The sequence below is a fragment of the Odocoileus virginianus genome, chromosome 19 (assembly GCF_023699985.2).
Source record: "Odocoileus virginianus isolate 20LAN1187 ecotype Illinois chromosome 19, Ovbor_1.2, whole genome shotgun sequence".
NCBI lineage: Eukaryota > Metazoa > Chordata > Mammalia > Artiodactyla > Cervidae > Odocoileus > Odocoileus virginianus.
Window position 1 is genome coordinate 38,377,085 of NC_069692.1, and position 26,154 is coordinate 38,403,238.

The 26,154-nt window shown below is 36.7% G+C and overlaps 1 long non-coding RNA gene across 1 annotated transcript in view; it reads left to right on the forward strand.

Annotated features, from left to right (window-relative positions):
* Window positions 1-26,154, forward strand: part of LOC110134834 (uncharacterized) — a 201,466-nt gene that overhangs the window by 134,373 nt on the left and 40,939 nt on the right. Inside the window, exon 2 of the long non-coding RNA XR_002313181.2 lies at window positions 6,970-7,111. This is a non-coding gene — a long non-coding RNA (uncharacterized lncRNA). The remainder of the gene's footprint in view (window positions 1-6,969; window positions 7,112-26,154) is intronic.

Here is a 26,154-nt window from a genome sequence, read left to right on the forward strand (position 1 = left end):
AAATGAGTTGGAAAGAGAATTTCTTCTATCTTTTGTTTTATGAGCAATTTGAATGTCCTGACCCAATTTGACTTTTGTTAAAGTAACTTGAGGAGCTAGACAACTATTTTAAAAATTGTTTCAAGTGGCAAATTTCAGGCTTCCCTTAAAATTTCATAAAGGCATCAAAACTTGTTCTCCTATTATGACATTGACTTGATGGTCTATTGTTTTCTCTATTTCTTACTCGAAGTCTTCTCTTTATTTTTAATTATATAAATTCAAATTCTCTTCTATATCCAGTACATAGTAGTATCTTCTCATCTAACTTTGTGAAAAGATAGTATTTTTCAAAATGTCAGTTTTACTTTCATATTGTTTTTATTTGTATTTCTTCCTCACGGTCTTCTAATTCATCAACATTTTTCTTACACTAAGGTATCTGAATAAGATATCAGTGAGATCAGATGTTGCAAAGAGTAATGTTTTCAAATGCCATGTCTCTTTTCCAACACATACCAAGTCTGATTTCTATTATCAATACAGTACTTTTAGCCTAACTTGGTTTTCAGTTCTATTTGACCATTAAGTGTTTCAATATTATGTTCTATTATTTTCTTCCAGGCACAATCATTTTCTCAAATTGAATTTCTTTCCACATTTTTCAAAGCAGGGAGTGAAACTGATAGTTTTGAGCACCCTTAGATGCTATCTTTGGCTTCACAGTGTAGCATCATCACCATCCTACATCTGCACAACACCATCCTGCACAAATCTGCCACTCCATATGTTGCATCATGCAAGGAGATTACAATAGGCTTGAATTTGGATCTCAGTCAGAGATTCCCTGGAGACATTCCACAGGAAAAAGTATTGTTCAAGCCAACATTTAAATCCTTGCCTAGAGCTACCCCCTCTTCCAAAGACAAATAGAATGAGAATGAAAGCACAGACCCTCAAATTCAATTGCCATATTTTTTTTTTTCTTCTTTTTGAGGAGTTTGTCCTGTTCTCCTTGTTGTTATTCCTTTCTGTTGGTACTGGCAGTTGCCAGATGGGCTTTATTTTAAAATTTAAATGTTTTATTTTGTGGCAGTATTGCCCATTGCATCATATTCAATGCCAGCTCTTATTTCTTCAAAATCAAATGCTTGGAGGATTCTTAAACTGTTTAAGGATCAGGCACTAGGAACTTAATGTAGAGAAAGGGGAAAGCTATACATTTCTATCACTCTAATACTGAGAATAACTGAAGCATAGAATGATTGTTAAAGAGAAGATTTCAGTCACAACCAGTGGATAAAAACTGTTCACAACATGTGAACAAATAGTAAAATCTAGCAGAATGTGAGTTGTTAAAGAGATTCAATAATGCAGAGAACAAAGGTACCTCAAAAAACAAATCTGATCTATTCCAGTGCCCATACTTCTTCCTTACCAACATACACACAAGGGGCAGAAATTCAGAGGGGTGAGAGCCCTGCACTTTAGAAAGTCATTTACTAATAGTAAAAAAGCTATTTAACTTGAAAATAAAAGCAGAAAATCTATTGTATTGAAATGCTTTTTTCTAATTTGAGCATATTTGTATATTAATACTTTGAAGTAGGAAATGACAACCCACTCCAGAATTCTTGACTGGGAAACCCCATGGACAGAGGAGCCTGGTGGACTACAGGCTATGGGGTTGCAGAGTCAGGCATGACTGAGCACAGCACCAAGGTACACATATATTAATATTTATTAAAAATGAGTAAAATTTATTGCTTGGCCTACATGTTTTTCAACAATGTTCTTTACGTTGTTTGGCAGACAGTTAGAGACTAAAGTGAAGGTGAAAGTCACTCAGTCGTGTCCCACTCGTTGCGACCCCTTGGACTATACAGTCCATGGAATTCTCCAGGCCAGAATACTGGAATGGGTAGGGTAGCCTTTCCCTTTTCCAGGGGATCTTCCCAACCCAGGGATCAAGCCCAGGTCTCCCGCCTTGCAGGCAGACTCTTTACCAGCTGAGCCACCAGGGACGCCCGTTAGAGACTAAAACAATGTATTAATATGAAAAGTATCTTCTGATAACCAAAGACCAGTTCTTCTATGTGTGCAAATTGCTATTTGAATCTCAGTTAGAATCCATATGTGAGCTAACCAGATTCTCATTATAGGCTTCTAGTACTGAAAAGCATTTCTCTATCCAATCTGTTCAGGCAAGTGGTCAATATTATAAAGCACACCTCAGTTCTGTCTCTCATCTTTATTTAAAGTACAGTCATCTGGCAGTTTCAACATTTCAGAACATATTTCGCAAGGAAAGGAGAATCACTGGCCTCTATGCAGTAACAGTTCAGTTCAGTTCAGTCACTCAGTCGTGTCCAACTCGTTGCGACCCCATGAATCGCAGCACGCCAGGCCTCCCTGTCCATCACGAACTGCCGGAGTTTACTCAAACTCATGCCCATCGAGTCGGTGATGCCATCCAGCCATCTCGTCCTCTGTCGTCCCCTTCTCCTCCTGCCCCCAATCCCTCACAGCATCAGGATCTTTTCCAATGAGTCAACTCTTCGCATGAGGTGGCCAAAGTATTAGAGTCTCAGATTCAACATCAGTCCTTCCAATGAACACCCAGGATTGCTCTCCTTTAGGATGGACTAGTTGGATCTCCTTGCAGTCCAAGGGACTCTCAAGAGTCTTCTCCAACACCACAGTTCAAAAGCATCAACTTTTTGGTGCTCAGCTTTCTTCACAGTCCAACTCTCACATCCATACATGACCACTGGAAAAACCATAGCCTTGACTAGACAGACAAGAGCACTGTAAATCCATGCACTCATGTGTGTGTACTCCTTAGCAATTACTTTGACCTTAGCCTTAACTCACTCCTCTCCAAAACTCTCTCTGCCTAGAGCTTTTTTTTTTTCCTTTCAGAACTCAAATGTTCTTTTTTTTAATTTTTTGTTTCAGAACTTAAATGTTTCTCTGACTCACAGGGGCAAAATTAGTTGCTCCCTCCTCTGCTTTGCCATTTCATTTCTATTATACCTCTCCTCTTCATTATGTATTTCTCTTTAATTATGCTAAAGTGTAAGAATTAATGAGCAGAGGCAAAAATGGTTTTATCTTTATATTTTCCAACAAAATATTTTTTATCTCATAGTAGAAATTCAATAATAGCTGGTTAAATATCTAATGCAAAAAAATGAATTTAAAAATATCACTGTTTTCACTTTTAGATCATTGACCCCTTCCTTTCAGCTGTACTATAAGGATTTTACAACCAGACCAGAGATAAAATATATGAAACATTAGAGAAGAGAAGGGGACAAGGGACTTATAAGTCAAGGACATAGTGATGATGATGATGATGATGATGATGATGATGATAAATAGGCAGTAATCATGAATGTCAGACACAAAAATTTTAAAAAACAAAACAATAAAAAATAAGTTATAGGTTACTATGAAAGATTATGATCACTGAAGTTAAAAATTACTAGCCAGAGTCTTCAAGAATATTAATATAGATAAGTGAGAAATAAAGGAAAAAAAGACATTACACCACTTATTTTATCACTGCTATGTTTAACAATAGGATGAAGCACTGAAAAATCATTACTTGAACACTAGGTGTTGGAATTTTTCAGTGAGAAATCTGACAAAATAAGTGTGATATCAGAAAACTAAATTTATTATTAAAATGTCTGAATCATTTGGAAGAAAGCATTGTCTTTTTGCCAAAGACTAGTTCTCTAAGTAGATATATTTTTTTTCAATTTTTCTTTTTAATGAAATGACAAAATTGTAAAAGTAATATTGTCCCTGGAATTGTCCTGCCCCAACTAAAGAATAGTTAGTGTCCTTGTTTAAATGTTTCTGTGACTATTTGTTGTGCTGCTCTGTTCATTTTTGTAGGTAACAGATCAGGGAGCTCTTTAGATAATATTCAAAGAATGAGAAACAAAAGTCTGATGGAATATGCTGACTAAAAGAGCATCTTGAAACAACCAACTGACCACTGAGTTGTTAGTTAGAAATGGAAAGCAGATCACTAACTATAAACACAGAAAGGCTTCTCAGGATTGGTAGAACAAGGTAACAAATGATAATCTTACCTCTCCACTTGTGGCATTCTTCAAGTTTTTGAAAACCAAGAGAAATACTGAAGAGATGAAGATGGTATTGCAATGCAACCTGGAGAATATTGACACATCAGCCCCTCCCTGTTCCAGAATAGAAGCCCACAGTGCAATGTACACTCTGTCATGGAACCAAGAAAGTCTACAATGGAAATAACACAGCAGAACTCTAACTAAAAATAAATATTTTGTGAGATTTTAATAATACTCTGTAATTCAGTGGTATATTGATCCTTAATAGTTTCTGTGGTTCCAACTTCATCCTATAATTACAAAATGGAAAGACAAAACTCCTTTTACCATTTGCCCTCATAACCCCTGGTTGCCATTTTCCTCAACATCTAATTATTTTATAGTTAATCAAGGAGTTCTTTCTAAAATTTTTGCTTGTGGCTCAAGGTTTGAACTCATACTTCTGATTGTATCATTTAATCTGAAAAAAGGAAAAGCTTAATTATGCTCTACAAGCAGACTTAAAATTATTTTTATTTAATTGGCAACTGAACAAAATCTTTTTCTTTGAGAAAGAAATGAAAGAAAATTGACTTGAATTTTCACTATCATGGGAAGTTGAGTGTACATAAAATATATTTTAAAAATGAAAGAATTACTAAGTATCAATTGTTATAAATCTGCTGATGAATGAGATATTGCACTGTTTTTTAATTAATAATTTAAATAAACCATATTAGAATCACATATGATTTGCTTTTGCAAATTACCTTTGCAAAGAAGAAAGTATTCAGACTTTTTTCCTAAATTAATAATAAGATAAATGTCTTTGTATGCCAGGTATGTGTGTATATGTGTGTGACTCAGTTGTGTTCAACTTTTTGAAACCCCTTGGACTGTAGCCTGCTGGGGTCCTCTGTCCATGGAACTCTCCAGGCAAGAATACTGGAGTGGGTAGCCATTGCCTTCTTCAGGGGATCTTCACAATCCAGGGGTCAAACTCGGGTCTTCTGCATTGCAGGCAGATTCTTTACCATCTGAGCTATCTGGGAAGCTCATATACCAGTTAGTACATTTTAGGTAATACAGTAAGGTCCCAGTCTACAGTAGTAAACACAAATTTGTAAAAAAAAAAAAAAAAAAAAACAAAATGACCTCCCGCACCTAACCTAACTACATGTTTAATTAATTAAATGCAATTTTCTACTGTTAAATATTAATAATACAGTTTTCTCAAACACTATGTTTCCTCAGATTTACATAACAACATACCCTACAATAAAGCCATAAAAATTTGGGTAAAGTGATAGAGCGAGAAATGAAACTTCATGTTGTTGATAGGATGTAAAATGAGAGGAGTTAAGTATCATTGACATTTAGTTTTCTCCAGGCTTCTCACTTATCTTTATAAATAAATTAAGCACTTTCAATTCTCAAAACTTTTGTGTCAACAATTCCTTTATTCAAAGTTTCTCATCAAGTATATTCATAACATATTGTCCTTGGGGGTCAACCAAAAATTTAACCTAGTTTAAATCAGAATATTTTAAATGATATTAATTTTCCTTTATTGAGTAAAAGTATGAGAATCATAACAGTCAAATGATGAGATTTAATGCAACATGAGTTTTAAAAATTACTCCAACATTTATGATTTCTCCCTTGATGTGGTTCTTCTTGCAGAAAATAGGAAGGTAAAGAAAGTAGAAGTTTGTACAGTCCTACTTATCTTTAACTTACCACTTCTCGGTTACCTGCTCATTTCCCACCCCACTTCTGGACTGTGTCTGTTATTCCTTTACTAATGAGACAATCTTCATCATCTGTTGGAAGATTGTGCCTTTAATAGCTTGTGCTGTAAAATCTACATACCCCAGCTCTCAAAAGCCTAAGAGCACCTTGAGTACAATCCTCGGCTTATTAACATATTTGTATTCTCACAACTAATATGGTTTAAAGCATAATTTATAGTAGGAACCTTAATTTTTTTTCAATGAATAACTTTTTGAATCAGTTAAACAACTTGATTAATATCTTATCTTTCCTGGATAAAACAGTGATTTTAAAATTTCAATTACTCGGGATGACTATTTATTTATAAAATTAAAGAAAAGAGTTACATGCATCACAGAAGAACATCAGAAAAAAGTTTTGCAGCAAGTATTAGACTCAGTTTCTCCTAGTTAAATTACCTAAATATGAATCCCTTACTATTTATCTACAGTCTCTGCATTTTCTCTAGTAATCAAACAATAAGAGATAGTTGATTATTAGCTGAAGTGTAGGACAGAGGTGTAGAGCAGAAGACATTATTCAGTTTGATAGCATACATATATACCAACAAAAAGCAAAGGACTTCCATGTTGATACTAAGAAGAGAATTTTTAAAAAGATAAATTATATAATATTTTAAAATTCTCTGCTAACATAGAGTGAATCTAAAATTCTACAAAATGATCTATAACTATTAATACTACACATCTCATCCTATATTCTACATTAAACATCAGTAAGGGCTTCCCTGGTGGCTCAGAGGGTAAAGAATCTGCCGGCAATGCAGGAGGCCCAGGCTCAATCACTGGGTCGGGAAGATCCCTTGGAGAATGGAATGACTACCCACTCCAGTATTCCTGGCTAGAGCATTCCATGGATAGAGGAGCCTGTGGGTTATAGTTCGCAAAGAGTTGGATAGAACTGAGCAACTAACACTTTGATTTTACAAAGTTATAACATCAGCTGTTTAAAACAAAGCAGAAATTAGAATAAATTCTCTACCTATAGTTCAAAATATATAACTGGACTTATATTTTTAAAATGAGAAATAATGAGAGAGAAAATAAATGTCAGCTCACGTGTTTATGTGGCATAGGTGGGATGGTTATACATTTCACTCTTGGGTTCATTTCAGATATGTGAACAACGTCCATTGATATATATGATGAATAGCAGCTGATGGCTGTGACCTGTTAAGACAGGCTAATGGCATCTTAGTTGTGGTGACTTGACTAGCTGGCCCCCTACTACATTTGCAGATTTGTGATCATCTTCTGGTAAGTGTAACATTTCAAACCTTTTTATAGAAAATAAATCCTCAGATGAGTCTTTCAGGGATACACAGACTACCTTTGTAATTAGCTGAAAAGAGGCATACGTAAGGGGTTGAAGGAAGAGAAGTCTACAGAGTTGCTTCTTATTTTATCTGTAGGAAAAGAAATGATTATTAATTTCCATGTGAAATATATAATATACTCTAAAGACATCACTTTAAACCATCATTAATGTGCTGAATTTCCTCATTTTGAAATGTGAGGATCATTATAAAAAATATAGTAAATTTCATAAAAATGTCTTAAATATAGGGGATTCATTACCTTAAATTATCTACAGGCTGGATTTTGATGTCTCAGTGAATGAAGTGATGGAGTCAAAGCAAAGACAGTGCCCAGTTGTGGATGTGACTGGTAATGGATGTAAAGTCCAATGCTGTAAAGATCAATATTGCATAGGAACCTGGTTCAGTTGAGTTCAGTTCAGTCACTCAGTCATGTCCAACTCGTTGCGACCCCATGAACCGCAGCACGCCAAGCCTCCCTGTCCATCACCAACTCCTGGAGTCCACCCAAACCCACGTCCATTTGAGTCGGTGATACCATCCAACCATCTCATCCTCTGTCATCCCCTTCTCCTCCTGCCCCCAATCTTTCCCAGCAACAGGGTCTTTTCAAATGAGTCAGCTCTTCACATCAGGAGGCCAAAGTATTGGAGTTTCAGCTTCAACATTAGTCCCTCCAATGAACACCCAGACTGATCTCCTTTAGGATGGACTTGTTGGATCTCCTTGCAGTCCAAGGGACTCTCAAGAGTCTTCTCCAACACCACAGTTCAAAAGCATCAATTCTTCGGTGCTCAGCTTTCTTTATAATCCAACTCTCACATCCATACATGACCAGTGGAAAAACCATAACCTTGACTAGATGGACCTTTGTTGACAAAGTAATGTCTCTGTTGTTCAATATGCTGTCTAGGTTGGTTATAACATTCCTTCCAAGGAGAAAGCATCTTTTAAATTCATGGCTGCAATCACCATCTGCAGTGATTTTGCAGCCCAGAAAAATAAAGTCAGTCACTGTTTCTATTGTTTCCCCATCTATTTGCCATGAAGTGATGGGACTGGATGCCACGATCTGAGTTTTCTGAATGTTGAGCTTTAAGCCAACTTTTTCACTCTTCTTTCACTTTCATCAAGAGACTCTAGTTTTTCTTCACTTTCTGCCATAAATGTGGTATCATCTGCATATCTGAGGTTATTGACATTTCTCCCAGCAATCTTGATTCCAGCTTGTGCTTCCTACAGTCCAGCGTTTCTCATGATGTGCTCTGCATATAAATTAAATGAGCAGGGTGACAATATACAGCCTTGACATACTCCTTTTCCTATTTGGAACCAGTCTATTGTTCCATGTCCAGTTCTAACTCTTGCTTCCTGGCCCTCATACAGGTTTCTCAAGAGGCAGGACAGGTGGTCGGGTATCCCCATCTCTTTCAGAACTTTCCACATTTTGTGAATTGTGATCCACACAGTCAAAGGCTTTGGCATAGTCAGTACAGAAGATATAGATGTTTTCCTGGAACTCTCTTGCTTTTTTGATGATCCAGCGGATGTTGGCAATTTGATCTCTGGTTCCTCCGCCTTTTCTAAAACCAGCTTGAACATCCGGAAGTTCACAGTTCACGTATTGCTGAATACTGGCTTGGAGAATTTTGAGAATTTCTTTACTAGCGAGTGAGATGAGTGCAATTGTGCAGTAGTTTGAGCATTCTTTGGCATTGCCTTTCTTTGGGATTGGAATGAAAACTATCCTTTTCCAGTCCTGTGGCCACTGCTGAGTTTTCCAAATTTGCTGGCATATTGAGTGCAGCACTTTCACATCATCATCTTTTAGGATTTGAAATAGCTGAACTGGAATTCCATCACCTCCACTAGCTTTGTTCATAGTGATGCTTCCTAAGGCCCACTTGACTTCACATTCCAGTATGTCTGGCTCTAGGGGAGTGATCACACCATCGTGATTATCTGGTTCATGAAAATCTTTTTTGTACAGTTCTTCTGTGTATTCTTGCCACCTCTTCTTAATATCTTCTGTTTCTGTTAGGTCCCTACCATTTCTTTCCTTTATTGAGCCCATCTTTGCATGCAGTGTTCCCTTGGTATCTCTTATAGAGTTCTGCTAAGAGAACGCACTGGTCATAGCAAACACCCTCTTGCAACAACACAAGAGAAGACTCTACACATGGACATCACCAGATGGTCGACTCTGAAATCAGATTGATTATATTCTTTGCAGCCAAAGATGGAGAAGCTCTAAACAGTCAGCAAAAACAAGATCTCTTTGCAGCCAAAGATGGAGAAGCTCTAAACAGTCAGCAAAAACAAGACTGGGAGCTGACTGTGGCTCAGATCATCAACTCCTTATCACCAAATTCAGTCTGAAATTGAAGAAAGTGGAGAAAACCACTAGGCCATTCAGGTATGATCTAAATCAAATCCCTATGACTATACAGTGGAAGTGAGAAATAGATTTAAGGTACTAGATATGATAGACAGAGTGTCTGATGAACTATGGACGGAGGTTCGTGACATTGTACAGGAGACAAGAATCAAGACCATCCCCAAGAAAAAGAAATGAAAAAAGAAAAATGGCTGTCTGAGGAGGCCTTACAAATAGCTATGAAAAGCAGGGAAGTGAAAAGCAAAGGAAAAAAGGAAAGATATACCCATTTGAATACAGAGTTCCAACGAATAGCAAGGATAGATAAGAAAGCCTTCCTCAGCGATCAATGCAATAAAATAGATGAAAACAACAGAATGGGAAAGACTAGAGAACTCTACAAGAAAATTAGGAACGTGGTATGTTAGGTCAATGAATCAAGGTAAATTGGAAGTGGTTAAACAGGAGATGGCAAGAGTGAATTTAGACATTTTAGGAATCAATGAACTAAAATGGACTGGAACGGGCGAATTTAATTCAGGTGACCATTATATCTACTACTGTGGGCAAGAATCCTTTAGAAGAAATGGAGTAGCCATCATGGTCAACAAAAGAGTCCAAAATGCAGTACTTGGATGAAATCTCAAAAACAACAGAACTACCTCTGTTCATTTCCAAGGCAAACCATTCAATATCACAGTAATCCAAGTCTATGCCCCAGCCACTGGTACTGAAGAAGCTGAAGTTGAACAGCTCTGTGAAGACCTACAAGACCTTCTAGAACTAACAACAGAAAAAGATATCCTTTTCATCTTAGGGGACTGGAATGCCAAAGTAGGAAGTCAAGAGATACCTGGAGTAACAGGCAAGTTTGGCCTTGGAATACAAAATGAAGCAGGGCAAATATTAACAGTTTTGCCAAGAGAACACACTGGTCATAGCAAATACCCACTTCCAACAACATAAGAGACAACGCTACATATGCGCAGCACTAGATAGTCAACATTGAAATCATATTGATTATATTCTTTGCAGCCAAAGATGGAGAAGCTCTAAACAGTCAGCAAAAACAAGACTGGGAGCTAACTGTGGCTCAGATCATGAGCTCCTGATGGTTAAATTCAGACTTAAATTGACGAAAGTAAGGAAAATCACTAGACCATACAGGTATGACCTAATTTAAATCCCTTATGATAATATTATGGAAGTGAGAAATAGATTTAAGGGATTAGATCTGATAGATAGAGTGCCTGAAGAACTGTGGATGGAGGTTCATGACACTGTACAGGAGACAGGAATCAAGACCATCCTCAAGAAAAAGAAATGCAAAAAGGCAAAATGACTGTCTGAGGAGGCCTTACAAATAGCTGAGAAAAGAAGAGAAGCTAAAGACAAAGGAGAAAAGGAAAGATATTCCCATCTGAATTCAGAGTTCCAAAGTATAGCAAGGAGAGATAAGAAAGCCTTCCTCACTGATCAGTGAGAAGAAATAGAGGAAAACAATAGAATGGGAAAGATTAGAGATCTCTTCAAGAAAATTAGAGATACCAAGGGAACATTTCATGCAAAGATGGGCACAATAAAGGACAGAAGTGGTATGGACCTAACACAGCAGGATTAAGGATTGAGTATTGTTTGAGAAGGGCTTTCCAGGTGGCTCAGCTAGGAAAGAATCTGCCTGCAATGCGGGAGACCTTGGTTGAGTCCCTGAGTTGAGAAGATCCCCTGGAGAAAGGAAAGGCTACTCACTCCAGTATTCTAGCCTGGAGAATTCCACGGACCATATAGTCTATGGGGTCGCAATGAGTCGCGCATGACTGAGCGACTTTCACTTTCACTTTCCCAGGTGCCACTATCAGTAAAGAACTGGCCTAACCATCAGTACAGGAGACATAAGAGAAGTGAGTTCGATGCCTGGGTCAGGATGATCCGGTGGAGGAGGGTATGGCAACCCACTCCAGTATTCTTGCCTGGAGAATCCCGTGGGCAGAGGAGCCTGGTTGGCTACGCACAGAGTTGTACCTGCCTGAAGAGATTTAGCATATGCATTGTTTGAGAAATATGCAAAGTTGATTTTGTTACTCTGATTTTTTTCTCCCCAGGCACAACATCTCTCTTCCTTTCCCACTCATGCACACCTCCTTGTGCTGTGATATTACAGATCACTCTTCACTGTTAATTTCAATGAACCTGCACAATATTTAACCCAATTTAAATAAAAAGTTAATTGAGTTAAAAGTTAGCTATTAAATGTGACTTTTTAAAAGGCATTTTTTGACTGCTGCAAAAAGTCAATGTTACAATACATGTATAATTATAGGTTATATTACAAAACCTCAAACTTCAGATTATCACTTCTTTTAATACCTTGATAACACAGGTCGGTCCTCACACAAAGTCTTCTTTCTACTTTTTTTGTAGGAAATCCATGCTTCCCTCCTTTCCTGCTTCCTTCTTCCTTCAGTGTATCTTATTTACTGTTGCTAAACAGCCCCAAAGAATTCTTGTCAACTTAGATGGACTGCTATGACCTCTTAGGAAGTGCTGCCCCAGGCATTTTTTTTTTTTTTTTTTTGTCATCTGTTACAGTTTCACATCTACTTTCCCTTGCCACTACAGGTGTCACTGGTTTACTTTTCTCCACACATAGCAAAGTAAACCTAATACACCTTCTTGAAATCCTAATGGAAATGAAAATTTTATAGTGCAGGAAAGGAATAGGAATAAAAGGTAATACAAGTTGAAGGTTCACCAGTATGGCCCGTATTTGCCGTGTCTCTCTTTGACTCCTGGTCTGTCATGATGGCCAAGGATCTTCCTACTGCTCACAGTGCCCTATACTCAGGCCCTTATTCTCAGGTCCCCTTTATTCTTACTCAAGGCCCACTGTTACAGCCAGAGGAATACTAAAAAATTACTTGCACTAACCTTTATAAATATTGAACTATATCCCCAGCACCAATAGAGATTTAATGTTCAGATTAAAGTTCCTGGACTAGCTCTCAGGTAAAGCTTCTGAGAGCTGTATATGTCCATTAAGTTTGCATGACCCTCCCTATCCCAACTCCTACCAGTTAGCCCAGAACTAGGACAAAGGTCAAATTTCCCAACACAGATTTTTAAGTCTGCAAAGACTTATGACCTGCACTTGGCAATTCTCTTGTCAATTAATTTAGATCTGACTCTCATGATAGAACTATTATAGCTCTTTCTCTGCAATAAACCTTCATCCTATACACAGGAAACAATTTTTAAGTGTACATAAAATGAAAAACAATGCATTACCAATGTATACTCAAATTTTAAAGTCACATTTTATTGTAATATTGTTGCTTATTGCCTACATTGTTTTAAGGCATAAAAATACACTCACATGCACACATATATATGCTGTAAACTGAATGCTGTGATTCCCTTAACTTTTCCCATAATTTGTAATTAAAATGATCAATGCATTTAGACAAAAGGCAAGATGTTCACATTTCTTTCTTTGGTAGATGGAAATTATTTTGTTTTAATTTGTGCTTGAGTTTCTAATTATGTTGTTTTGGGAACTCTGGGGACTTTATAATTACCTCTTCAAATGAAAATTGATCAAGGTTGAATATCAAAGGAACTAGAGAAAACCTTTTAAATACATTTGATTTCAGAAATTTCAAAAGTATACTCTAATAGGTACTATTTCTAGTTAAATTTTAGTGTCTATTTCTTAGTCTTTGGTATTAGACTACGTAATCAACCTAAAATTTGTCAGCTTCTATTAGGAATATCAGCTGATAAGTATTTTGTGTAAAATGTAGGTGGAACTCTGAACTTGGACATAATTTATTTATTAATTCTACAAGTTCAATATTTACTTATGTTTTCTTTTGTTATTGAATTTTATGTTCAATTTGTTTCCCTCAATGTTTCTGTTTGTTTGTTTAATAGCTAAGGGATATATTTATTATAGACTGCTACTTGTGTGGATTGGTATTTAGAGCAATAATACATAAACGTTTATGTACAATTGCTGATTAAAGTTTTTCAAACTAAAATTGAACCTTTAATCAGATAAATTTGCACTGCAACTTGTTTCCATTCTGTAGTTCCTGAGCATTAATTTTTTTTTTCTTCCTCTGTATCGACCTATCAGATATGACTAAATCAAACTGCCTCCATGGCTTGGAGAAGGTTCCTTTCTCACGGTGTCTAAAGATTAAACTATCAACACTATTTATTAAAATCAAATGTTTTTTCATGCATGTATAAAACTATCATCATTAGTAATTATACATTCATGCCCCAGACCAAACAGAAAAAGAACTCATAGAATTATATTCAAACTGTGAAAAGAATAAATAATAATTGAATTAAGTTAGTCAAATGTGTCATCATAGGCACAGAATAACTGATGATTCAGCAGTAGACTCACAAATTGATTTCTTTCCTACATTTCTACAATAGAATGTCAGATTTGGGTAAGAAATTATTATACATAATATTTTTAGACACACATATTTGTGAAAAAGCCATGTAGTCATGAATGAGCATTTCTCTTCTTATTTCTATAACTGTGATTTTTAAATTTCTTCAAGACAGTGTTATTTTGGAAACATGAAGATCAGGGCTTTTACTTTCCTTTGCAAACAGTATCTAACCTGAATTGCTTTAAAATCTTCTTTAGTTTGTGGATAAAATACATTTAGATTACCAATAATATTTGCTCTGTTAGAATAGCCACAGAATGTTTGCTCACTAATTTGTTCAAATAGGTCAGCTGTGACTTGCTACATGACAGCTAAGAACCCTACACATAGGTGCAATGTCTGACCAAGTTACTCAAGAAATGATATTGTAATCACATCTAATACCACATGTAGAAAAACACTTAGGCTGTTATTCTAAGACATCCTGTTATATTTGTATATTGGCACTATAGGAGATATTGGTGCTTTTTTGAAGGAAAAAAGAAAATAAACCCACAAGGTTTCACCCATTAAATCCCATTATGGTAATTACGCAAGTTATTTGTACCCCAGGCAAAAAATCTGGAAGTTAGTGCATGTTCTGAGTCCTGTACAAGCTTTTGCTCTTAATGTCTGTAGAACTAATTACATCAGTTCAGTTCAATTCAGTCGCTCAGTCCTGTCCAACTCATCAGGACCCCATGGGCCACAGCACGCCAAGCCTCCCTGTCCATCACCAACTCCTGGAGTCTGCTCAAACTCATCTTCATTGAGTCAGTGATGCCATCCAACCATCTCATCCTCTGTTGTCATCTTCTCCTCTCACCTTAAATCTTTTCAGACATCAGGGTCTTTTCCAATGAATCAGCTCTTCACATCAGGTGGCCAAAGTATTGGAGTTTCAGCTTCAACATTAGTCCTTCCAGTGAACGCTCAGGACTGATTTCCTTTAGGATGGACTGGTTGGATCTCCTTGCAGTCAAAGGGACTCTCAAGAGTCTTCTCCAACACCTACAGTTCAAAAGCATCAATTCTTCAGTGCTCAGCTTTCTTTATAGTTTGACTCTCACATCCATACATGACTACTGGAAAAACCATAGCCTTGACTAACGGACCTTTGTTGGCAAAGTAATGTCTCTACTTTTTAATATGCTGTCTAGGTTGGTCATAACTTTCCTTCCAGGTAGTAAGCATTTTTTTTTTTTTAATTTCATGGATGCAGTCATAATCTCAGTGATTTTGGAGCCCCCCCAAAATGAAGTCATCCACTGTTTCCACTGTTTCCCCATCTATTTGCCATAAAGTGATGGTACCAGATGCCATGATCTTACTTTTCTGAATGTTGAACTTTAAGCCAACTTTTTCACTCTCCTTTTTCACTTTCTTCAAGAGGCTCTTTAGTTCTTCTTCCCTTTCTGCCATAAGGGTGGTGTCATCTGCATATCTGAGGTTATTGATATTTCTCCTGGCAATCTTGATTCCAGCTTGTGCTTCCTCCAGCCCAGCGTTTCTCATGATGTACTCTGCATATAAGTTAACTAAGCAGGGATGACAATATACAGCCTTGATGTACTCCTTTTCCTATTTGGAACCAGTCTATTGCTTCTTGTCCAGTTCTAACTGTTGCTTCCTGACCTGCATAAAGATTTCTCAGGAGGCAGGTCAGGTGGTCTGGTATACCCATCTCTTTCAGAACTTTCCACAGTTTATTGTGATCCACACACTCAAAGGCTTTGGCATAGTCAGTAAAGCAGAAATAGATGTTTTTCTGGAACTCTGTTGCTTTTTCAATGATCCAGTGGATGCTGGCAATTTGATCTCTGGTTCCTCCGCCTTTTCTTAAAACCGGATTGAACATCCGGAAGTTCACAGTTCATGTATTGCTGAATACTGGCTTGGAGAACTTTGAGCATTTCTTTATTAGCGTGTGAGATGAGTGCAATTGTGCGGTAGTTTGAGCATTCTTTGGCATTGCCTTTCTTTGGGATTGGATTGAAAACTGACCTTTTCCAGTCCTGTGGCCACTGCTGAGTTTTCCAAATTTGCTGGCATATTGAGTGCAGCACTTTCACATCATCATCTCTTAGGATTTGAAATAACTCAACTGGAATTCCATCACCTCCACTAGCTTTGTTCATAGTGATGCTTCCTAAGGCCCACTTGACTTCACATTTCAGGATGTCTGGCTCTAGGGGAGTGATCACACCATCGTGATTATCTGGTTCATGAAAATCTCTTTTGTATAGTTCTTCTGTGTATTCTTGCCACCTCTTCTTAATATCTTCTGCTTCCATTAGGACCATATAATTTCTGTCACTTATTGAGCCCATCTTTCCATGAAATGTTCCCTTGGTGTATCTAATTTTCTTGAAAAGATCTCTAGTCTTTCCCATTTTATTGTTTTCCTCTATTTCTTTGCATTTATGGCTGAGGAAGGCTTTCTTACCTCTCCTTGCTCTTTTTTGGAACTCTGCATTTAAATTGGAACTCTGCATTTAAATTTCATTAAATTTTCTCCTTTCCTTTTGGCTTCTCTTCTTTTCACAGCTATTTGTAAGGCCTCCTCAGACAGCCATTTTGCTTTTTTGAATTTCTTTTCCATGGGGATAGTCTTGATCCCCGTCTCCTGTACAGTGTCAGGAACCTCCGTCCATAGATCATCAGGCACTCTGTCTATCAGATCTAGTCCCTTAAATCTATTTCTTACTTCCACTGTATAATCATAAGGAATTTGATTTAGGTCATACCTGAATGGTCTAGTGGTTTTACCTACTTTCTTCCATTTAACTCTGAATTTTGCAATAAGGAGCTCATGATCTGAGCCAAAGTCAGCTCCCAGTCTTGTTTTTGCTGACTGTATAGAGCTTCTCCATCTTTGGCTGCAAAGAATATAATCAATCTGATTTCAGTGTTGGCCATCTGGTGATGTCCATGTGTAGAGTCTTCTCTTGTGTTGTTAGAAGAGGGCGTTTGCTATGACCAGTGGTTTCTCTCGGCAAAACTCTGTTAGCCTTTGCCCTGCTTCATTCTGTACTCCAAGGCCAAATCTGGAGTAATTTGGAGTAACTATTTACATGCAATTTTCAAAATAATAAGGCTTAAGGTGTTACCTCTACTAATATTCCCAGTATTAAAATTTTTTTTTAATTGGGGTATAGCCAGTTAGCAATGTTGTGATTACTTCAGGTGAACAGTAAAGGGATTCAGCCATATATATACATGTATTTTTCTCCCCCAAATCCCCTCTTGTCCAGGCTGCCACATAACATTGAACAGAGTTCCCTGTGCTATAAATATACAATAGGACCTTGTTGGTTATCCATTTCAAATATGACAGTGTGCACATGTCCATCCCAAACTCCATACCTATCTGTTTCCCCCATTCTTCCCCCTGGCATCCATAAGTTCGTTCTTATAAAAGACTAAAAAAACTAAAATCATTATGACTTTTTGTCTGTCTTACTGAATGGTATCACTACCTACCTAGTTGCCTGAGACAACAGATGAACATTCTTGATGTCTCCTCCTTAACCCATCATATGCTATTGCTGATCAATTCCTGTTGATTTTCTATCGTGATGATGCCTTAAATTCCTCCTTCTCTTCTTTATACTTACTGCCAGTATTTCAGTTCCATTGCTTATAGTATCCCATGGGACTATTGTAATACAACCTCTTCCCTATCTTTACATATAGTATTTTTCTTATTTTAATCTATCACATACCATTTCTCAAGAGCTGCCTCTCTAAAATACAAATATGAGTTTGTTTTTCCATTTTATTTCAGTAAGTAGCTTCTTACACTTACACAAAATTTATTTTATTATCAGGTCTAAGTTTTCCTTAACTTAGTCCATTCAGCTCAACAAATAAACTAGGATTACCCAGATAAAAATGTGCTTTTTAATATTTCACTGCCTTTTGTTTGTTTGCTTGCTTGCTTGCTTGTTTGCTTCTTATGTTATTTTCTCTTCTTAAACTTCCTACTGCTCCTCTCCTATCAGTCTTAATTGAAACAAGTCAAATAGAAAATCCTCTGTAGACTTTATGTGATGGATCACCAGCAATTGTGTCTCACACATTGAATGAATGAAAGATGGATAAGTTGAAACAAATCAGAAAAGAATTTAAATGGTGCATAAAGAGTGGGGACTTTTCTAAACCCTATCTTGACATTAGCCAAGTGCCACAACATTATAGTGAGTGGTGTTGCGATTAATGGCAGTACGTTAAAAAAATTTGTTGTAAGCCATAAGTAAACCTGCTTCTCGATGGTTGACAATGTACTTTACTTGTGCCTCAATTGCAGATATTTCTGTTTGTGTTCCACATGATCAGTCATTAAAAACTGAGATGAAATATAGTGACTGTGGATAAGTGAGCCAGAGAATGTGACTAGTTTATTCCCTACATATTTCAATGTTAGTGGACAGAGGAATCTGTATCCTAATTTTAAAATGGGGACACTTGAATAGACATTTTTCCAAGGACACATATTGATGCCCAACAAAGACATAAAAGATGCTGAACATCACTGATCTTTCAGTTCAGTTCAGTTCAGCCCCTCAGTCGTGTCCAACTCTTTGTGACGCCATGAATCGCAGCACACCAGGCCTCCCTGTCCATCACCAACTCCCGGGGTTTACTCAAACTCATGCCCATCGAGTCGGTGATGCCATCCAGCCATCTCATCCTCTGTCATCCCCTTCTCCTCCTGCCCCCAATCCCTCCCAGCATCAGGGTCTTTTCCAATGAGCCAATTCTTCGCATGAGGTGGCCAAAGTATTGGAGTTTCAGCCTCAGCTTCAGTCCTTCCAATGAACACCCAGGAGTTATCTCCTTCAGGATGGACTGGTTGGATCTCCTTGCAGTCATTAGGGGAATGCAAATCAAACCCACAGTGGGGGAATCACCTCACATCTATTCTATTGGTTTTCAGAAAGACATCAAACAGGAAATATTGGTGAGGATGTGGAGAAAACAAAACCCTTTATGCACTGTTGGTGGGAATGTAAATTGATATGAACTCAATGGAAAAACATATGGAGTTTCCTGAAAAAAAAAAAAAAAATAGAACTACTATAACATCAAACATTTCTACTTCTTGTTTATATGAAGAAATCAAAAACACTAATCTGAAATGGTATATGTATCTCTATGTTCGTTGCAACACTATTTACATGACCCAAGGTATGGAAGCAACCTTGGTATCCAAGAACAGATAAGTGGATAGAGATGTGATATATATATATACATACAGTGCAATATTAGCCATGAAGAAGAATGAAATAGTGTCATTTACTGCAGCATGGGTGGACATAGAGGCTATTATGCTAAGTGAGATGTCAGACAAGGATAAACAAGAATCATATTATTCCATTTATATGTGGAATCTAAAACTCAAAATAAATGAACAAACAAAACAGAAACAGACTCAAAGATAAAGAGAGCAAACTAATGGTTTCCAGAAGGGAGATGGATATAGGGATGAATGGCATAGATGAAATTGTGTATATTCATTGGATATTTTTGTATACTTTTCAAGTTAATTTTCTTTTTTGTCACTTTATCCATCAAGTTCTTAACTTCTTAACTTTTTCTTAATAATTTGAATTATATCTGCAAATGTAGGTATGTAACATTTTGTTATATTCTACTGTTCTCAAATTTTAATTTGCATTTAGTTAAATATGCTGGAATGCAGGTAATTTTACATTTAAAATACACAGTCTTTTAAAATTTATTACTTCTAAAGTTTCTACTAAGTTTTAAAAGCACTCACATGTTAAAAAATTTGATTAAATTAACTTCTATTCTAGCTTTTCATATTTGTTTAAGTTCTTTATATTAAATTTTCAGTCAGCTATCATTTCAAGTAAACTATTTAGACATTAAGAATTCAACATTTTCATCAAGCTAATGTATACAAACATGCAATTATCATTCCTTGACCCTTCAGAATTTTAGGGGATTTATTATCTTATAAAAAGTGATTTTCTAATTCAAACTTGGCTCAGCTTGTAAAATCTAAAGATGATAACCAAATAAAAGGTATTTTTCACAGACACTGAAGGAAAAGAGATAGCATTTTTGATCAAGGGGCCGCCTTATCTAGAGGCTTTCCTGGTGGCTCAGTAGATAAAGAATCTGTCTGCAATGCAGGAGACCTGGGTGTGATCCCTGGGTGAGGAGAATCCCCTGGAGAAGGAAATGACGACCTACTCCAGTATCCTTGTCTGGGAAATCCCATAGTCAGTGGAGCCTAGTAGGCTATAGTCCCTGGAGTCGCAAAGAGTCAGACACAGTTTGGCAATTAAACCATCAGCCACCACCACAGATGGCTCAGTGGTAAAAAATCTGTCTTCCAGTGCAGAAGACCCAAGAGGCACAGGTTTGATCCATGGGTTGGGAAGGTCTCCTGAAGTAGAAAATGGCAGCTCGCTCCAGTATTTTTGTCTGGAAAATTCCATGGACAGAAGAGCTTGAGTGGCTACAGTCCATGGAGTCAGAAAGACTTGGGCAGGACTGAGCTGCTGAGCATGCCTGCACCACCTTATATAGTCTAGCACAGCGTAAGAATCCTACCCTTAGATCTGCTTCCATTATTCCCCACAATTTTAGGTTTATTCTCTCCTTTCAATTTGGAATTCATGGATTTTTTCAAAACTCTGAGCCAGTAGTTGCAAGATCATGTTTAGCTTAATGGAATAAAAGTGAGCAGAGGACAACCTCTGAGTTTTTATAGTCAAGTAGTTTACATATTGTTCAGATTTATTTACGTGTCTCTTTGTGACCACATGGACTGTAGCACACTAGGTTCTTCCATCCATGGAATTCTCTAGGCAAGAATACTGGAGTGGATTGCCATTTCCTTCTCCAAGAGTTATCTATACTTGATTTATAATCACCTTTTAATGACAGTTCATATGATTATTTAATAAGGAATCTACTCTTTTGGTGACCGAGAAAGTAAGCGTTAAAACAATTTGGAATTAGCACACTATCAGTCATTAATAACTGAGATGAAATATAGTGAATGTGGATAAGTGAGCCAGAGAATGTGACTAGTTTATCCCCTACATATTTCAGTGTTAGTGGACTCAGGAATCTATATTTTCTTTGCTGTAATAAGAGAGTCTTACATTTCCTATCATTGCTAGGAAGTGAATTCCAGCAATAGAATCTTTCTCTTAGTAGGCCAATCATGTCTGATTTTGCCATTGTCCTCATTGCATACACCTGCTAATGGAAATTTAATATACTAAGCAACAAGACTCCTTTTTCCTATTGCTTCCAATTGGATCTCATACATTTGCATTGAACTCAGAAGGCTGTCAAATTATGTGCAACAATTTAGATTGAGCATAGTTTAATCACATCCAAAGATGATTAAAAGAAAATGTTATCATCTATTTCCTTAGTTTGACTTAATTTCTTATTAAGTTGGTACTTTGTCTTACATTTCATTTTTACTCATTTTTACTGAATATTCTATATAACTTTAACATTTTCTACTTAAGAGAATGGAACATTCTCTAGAAATATGTTAATGTGATAGCAATAGGGATGTGGTTACAAGAGCTTTGCAATCATTCTTATTCTGCAGTTTGTAACAACCCCTTTCACCTCATAAATTCAACAAGTTTCCTCAGGTATATTTCTTTCCCCCTCTCATTTCCAGAATGCTAAGTTGAGACCATCAACATCTGGCTCAAACGGATTCCCCTGAAGTTCTGCAAACATAAATTTGCCCTCAAAGCTAATAGTATAGGTGCAATAACAAAGGCAGTTTTTTAAAATATATAGAATTTATTGTTTTCTGGTTTTCTCTCCTGACATGATACCATTTTTTAAGAGATTATTTTACATGATTTGTTTTTTTTGCCAAGTGAGATTCCACTTATGAAGTTGTTTTTAATTGTATAGTTTTCAAAACTAAGATTTGTTTAAGACAGTTTAATTTCCATTAAATTAAGTCCATTGGTAGTTTACCCATATTTTCAAACAGTATTGAGTAATTGCTTTTTTCATGCCATGGACATAAAAATGGTAGTTTAGATGAAAAAAATGTAAAGATTGAAAATTCATAAAAGAAATTCAGCTGTGGTAGAAACAAAACAAAGTCACTCTCAAAGATGAGACATACCTACTCCTGATAATTTGCCAAATATTTAAGAAAGAGAAAGGGAAAAACACTCTTCCTTTCTCCTTTACACATTGGCTCTTTGCTGAGACTCTTCATCACTTGGCCAGGCCATTTTCACCTCTGCCTTCACTTCTTACTTGCATTGTGTCTAGAGATCACCCAAAAGAGTTGGTTTCAGATATTTTTTTTTCTGAGTGCAAAGGCATACATGTGTCTCTAAACTCCTTCGTATACAGGGACACTTTTAAATGGCTTAATTTCCCAAAATTTTCTGCCCAGCTCTTCTGACTAGCCTCTCCATGCTCTTTGTATTCCTCAAGGATGTAATCTTTTGACTCAAGCTGCTGTGGGTTGTTCGTTTATCTTCCAACTCTGTTTTAGAGAAACACAGTTCACTCATCTTGAGCAGGTTCCTAGTTAGGCTAAACAAAGACAAGTGCTTTGCATTGTCTTTCAGGTAAGACCCAGACTGGCTGGAAAAGAAAAATACAATTGCTTGTAAATAAGGTATTTTCTATTCCCTTCAGATAACTGCAGCACCGGAGGCAGGGGTGGGGAGGGGCGGTAGAGAAAGAGCAAATCAGACATCATAGAGCTTTCCCATTCTTTAAGTTGATTTTCCTTGATTCAGCATTTGCTTGGTTGCTGTAAATCTTTGCCTATTTTTTCAGAGTTCTTAGAAAGTTGATTCTGTCAGTTTTTATTTGATTTTTTAGGCATGTTTCTCAGAGAGACATGTGGTTTAGAGCTTCTTACTTCATTTTCACTCATGTTACTCCCTACTTCTTTATATTCTACATTTTAAATTATGTGCTAAATATTGTGGATGATCCACTGTGTTGAGCTTTGTTCTGACAAGGAGTTACATTCGTGGAAAATTCTCTTGACCCTATTTTGGCATGATTTTTCCTGTGATTAGTCTATTTATTTATTTATTTATTTATTTATTTATTTATTTATTTATTGATGAGTCTATTTTTATTTTTGTCTTTAGTTTTGGGTCATATTCCCTAAAGCATGGTGATGCCTAAAATGTTGCCTCTGAGTCTCACCCAAATGTCTGACTTACTGAGTGCTTTTACTCCTACAAGCACTGAGTCTCTGCTCAGCTGTTTGTTCCCAAGCAGTCTCTCCTTGTAAGCCTTTACAGAGTCCTACTGCACATATTCATGGCCCTGTCTTTGGTAGAAGACTTAGAGAGATTTCCCACATAGGCTTCTGGATTATTTTCACCCACCTACCATGAGTCTTGCTCATGTCCAACGTCCCTTCCTGAAAATTCCAGCCATTACAGTCATCGAAAACATATCTGTTCCTCTTGAGCCCAGAAAAGAATGTTCTCTCTTTGGCCACTATCTCGCTGCATGGTAATCTGAAAGTATTTGCAAGTGGAAACCTATAATTGTGGAGCTCATATTTCCCTTCCTTCCAGGATTCCACCTAGTTCTCTTATTTAATTCCTGGAAATAGTTGCTTTATAGTTTTCATCTATTTTACATGACACACATTATTCTGTCTTGAAGGGAAATAAATGTCAAAAACACTCATTTTTTAATGTCTTCCAATACAGTAATCTTGTAGGAAATCATCTGTAGGAAATATACAGAAATTTTCATGATGTTATATGCTCAGGTCAATTCACTACAGTTGTTAATGTTTTAAAATTTAAAACAACCTATATTATGTATGGTCTTCCCAGGTGGTGATAGTGGTAAAGAACCTGCCTGCCAACGCAGGAGACATTTGAGACACGGGTTTGATCCCTGGGTCAGGAAGAGCTCCTGGATGAGGGCATGGCAACCCACTCCAGTATTCTGGCCTGAAGAGTCCCATGGACAGAGGAACCTTTTGGGCTGTGGCCCATAGGGTTGCAAAGAGTCGAACATGACCGAAGCAACTTAGCACATGTGTTATATATGAAATATATGATGTATGTATATGGCCCTTATTCCTTTGATTATTTACTTCTATACTATCATTTTCACTGAATATCATTAATAGTGTAGAAAATATCCATGTTCTCTTAAAGATCAATAAATAGTGTATGTGGCATGAGCCAATATTATTAAAATGTTTGTCTGGGGTATACATGTCTGTGCTTACATGTATAAAATTTATTTATGTGTACCACCTTTTTGTCATAACAAGTATTATCAGATGAGTTATTTAAACATTTTTAATTCTCCCCTGTTATTTGCTATAAAATTAACTATCTAAATATATAAACTTCTTTCCTTAGCATTTCAAAGTCTCATTTTGTTTTTTCTTTGCTTTTGATGACTTGCCTAAAAGCAAACTGAATCTCTTCAATAAAATTGATCAGTTTTACTAGGATATTCAATATTTTCCATTAATATTTTTGTCACTTATGGCTGAATTATCCCCTAAAACTAGGTCTAAAAAATTCTGCCTATTCTTTAATTACTACTTCAAAGACACTACTTTAATAAACTCAATAACTGTATTTTTTCCCCTGCCTGCTGAACTTTTGAAGTATTTTTGGTATTTTGTTTGTGGCATTTACTACATTCTACCTTGTACTGTAGCTGTTAATCTGATATGTTTTATTTCTTTGCTAGTTTATAAGCTTTATAAGAAAGGAAGCAACGTCTTATTTTTTCCCCAAGGTCCTCACAATAGCAGGCCATTAAGTAAATACTGAATATGTTTTATTAGTTTATCTTTCATTCTGAACCACTGTATCTATGGTCTCCTGACCAGTCCTCTTTTTTTTTTTTTTATCTCCCTTGCTAACTGTTACTTACTTTTCAACACCCAGGTAAATTATTTTCTTCTACAAGTATTCTCTAAACACCTAGTAGTGTAATTTTAGTAGTTAATTCCACGCAGTTGCACTCATCTCACACACTAGCAAAGTAATGCTCAAAATTCTTCAAGCCAGGATTCAGCAGTATGTGAACGGTGAAATTCCAGATATTCAAGCCGGATTTAGATAAGGCAGAGAACAAAAGATCAAATTGCCAACATCCATTGGATCATCAAAAAAGCAAGAGAGTTCCAGAAAAACATCTATTTCTGCTTTATTGACTATGCCAAAGCCTTTGGCTATATGGATCACAACAAACTGTGGAAAATTCTTAAAGAGATGCGAATAACAGACCACCTGACCTGCCTCCTGAGAAATCTTTATGCAGGTCAAGATGCAATAATTAGAACTGGACATGGGACAACAAACTGGTTCCAGAGTGGGAAAGGAGTACATCAAAGTTGTATATTGTCACCCTGCTTATTTAACTTTTATGCAGAGCACATCATGCGAAATGCTGGCTAGATGAAACGCAAGCTGGAATCAAGATTGCCAGGAGAAATATCGATAACCTCAGATACACAAATGACACCACCCTTACAGCAGAAAGCAAAGAAGAACTAAAGAGCCTCTTGATGAAAAGTGAAAGAGGAGAGTAGAAAAAGTTGGCTTAAAACTCAACATTCAGAAAATGAAGATCATGGCAACTGGTCCCATCACTTCATGGCAAATAGATGGGGAAACAATGGAAACTGTGACAGACTTTATTTTTTTGGACTCCAAAATCACTGCAGATGGTGACTGTAGCCATGAAATTAAAAAATGCTTGCTTCTTGAAAGAAAGCTATGACCAACCTAGATAGCATATTAAAAAGCAGAGACAAAAATAAATAAATAAATAAATAAATAAATAAATAAATAAAAAGCAGAGACATTATTTTTCCAGCAAAAGGTCATCTAGTCAAAGCTATGGTTTTTCCAATAGTCATGTTGTGAGAGTTGGACCATTAAGAAAACTGAACACTGAGTAATTGATGCTTTTGAACTGTGGTGATGGAGAAGACTCTTGAGAGTCCCTTGGACTGCAAGGAGATCCAATCAGTCCATCCTAAAGGAAATCAGTCCTGAATATTCATTGGAAGGACTGATGCTGAAGCTGAAACTCCAATATTTTGGCCATCTGTTGGGAAGAACTGACTCATTTGAAAAGACCCTGATGCTGGGAAAGATTGAAAGCAGGAGG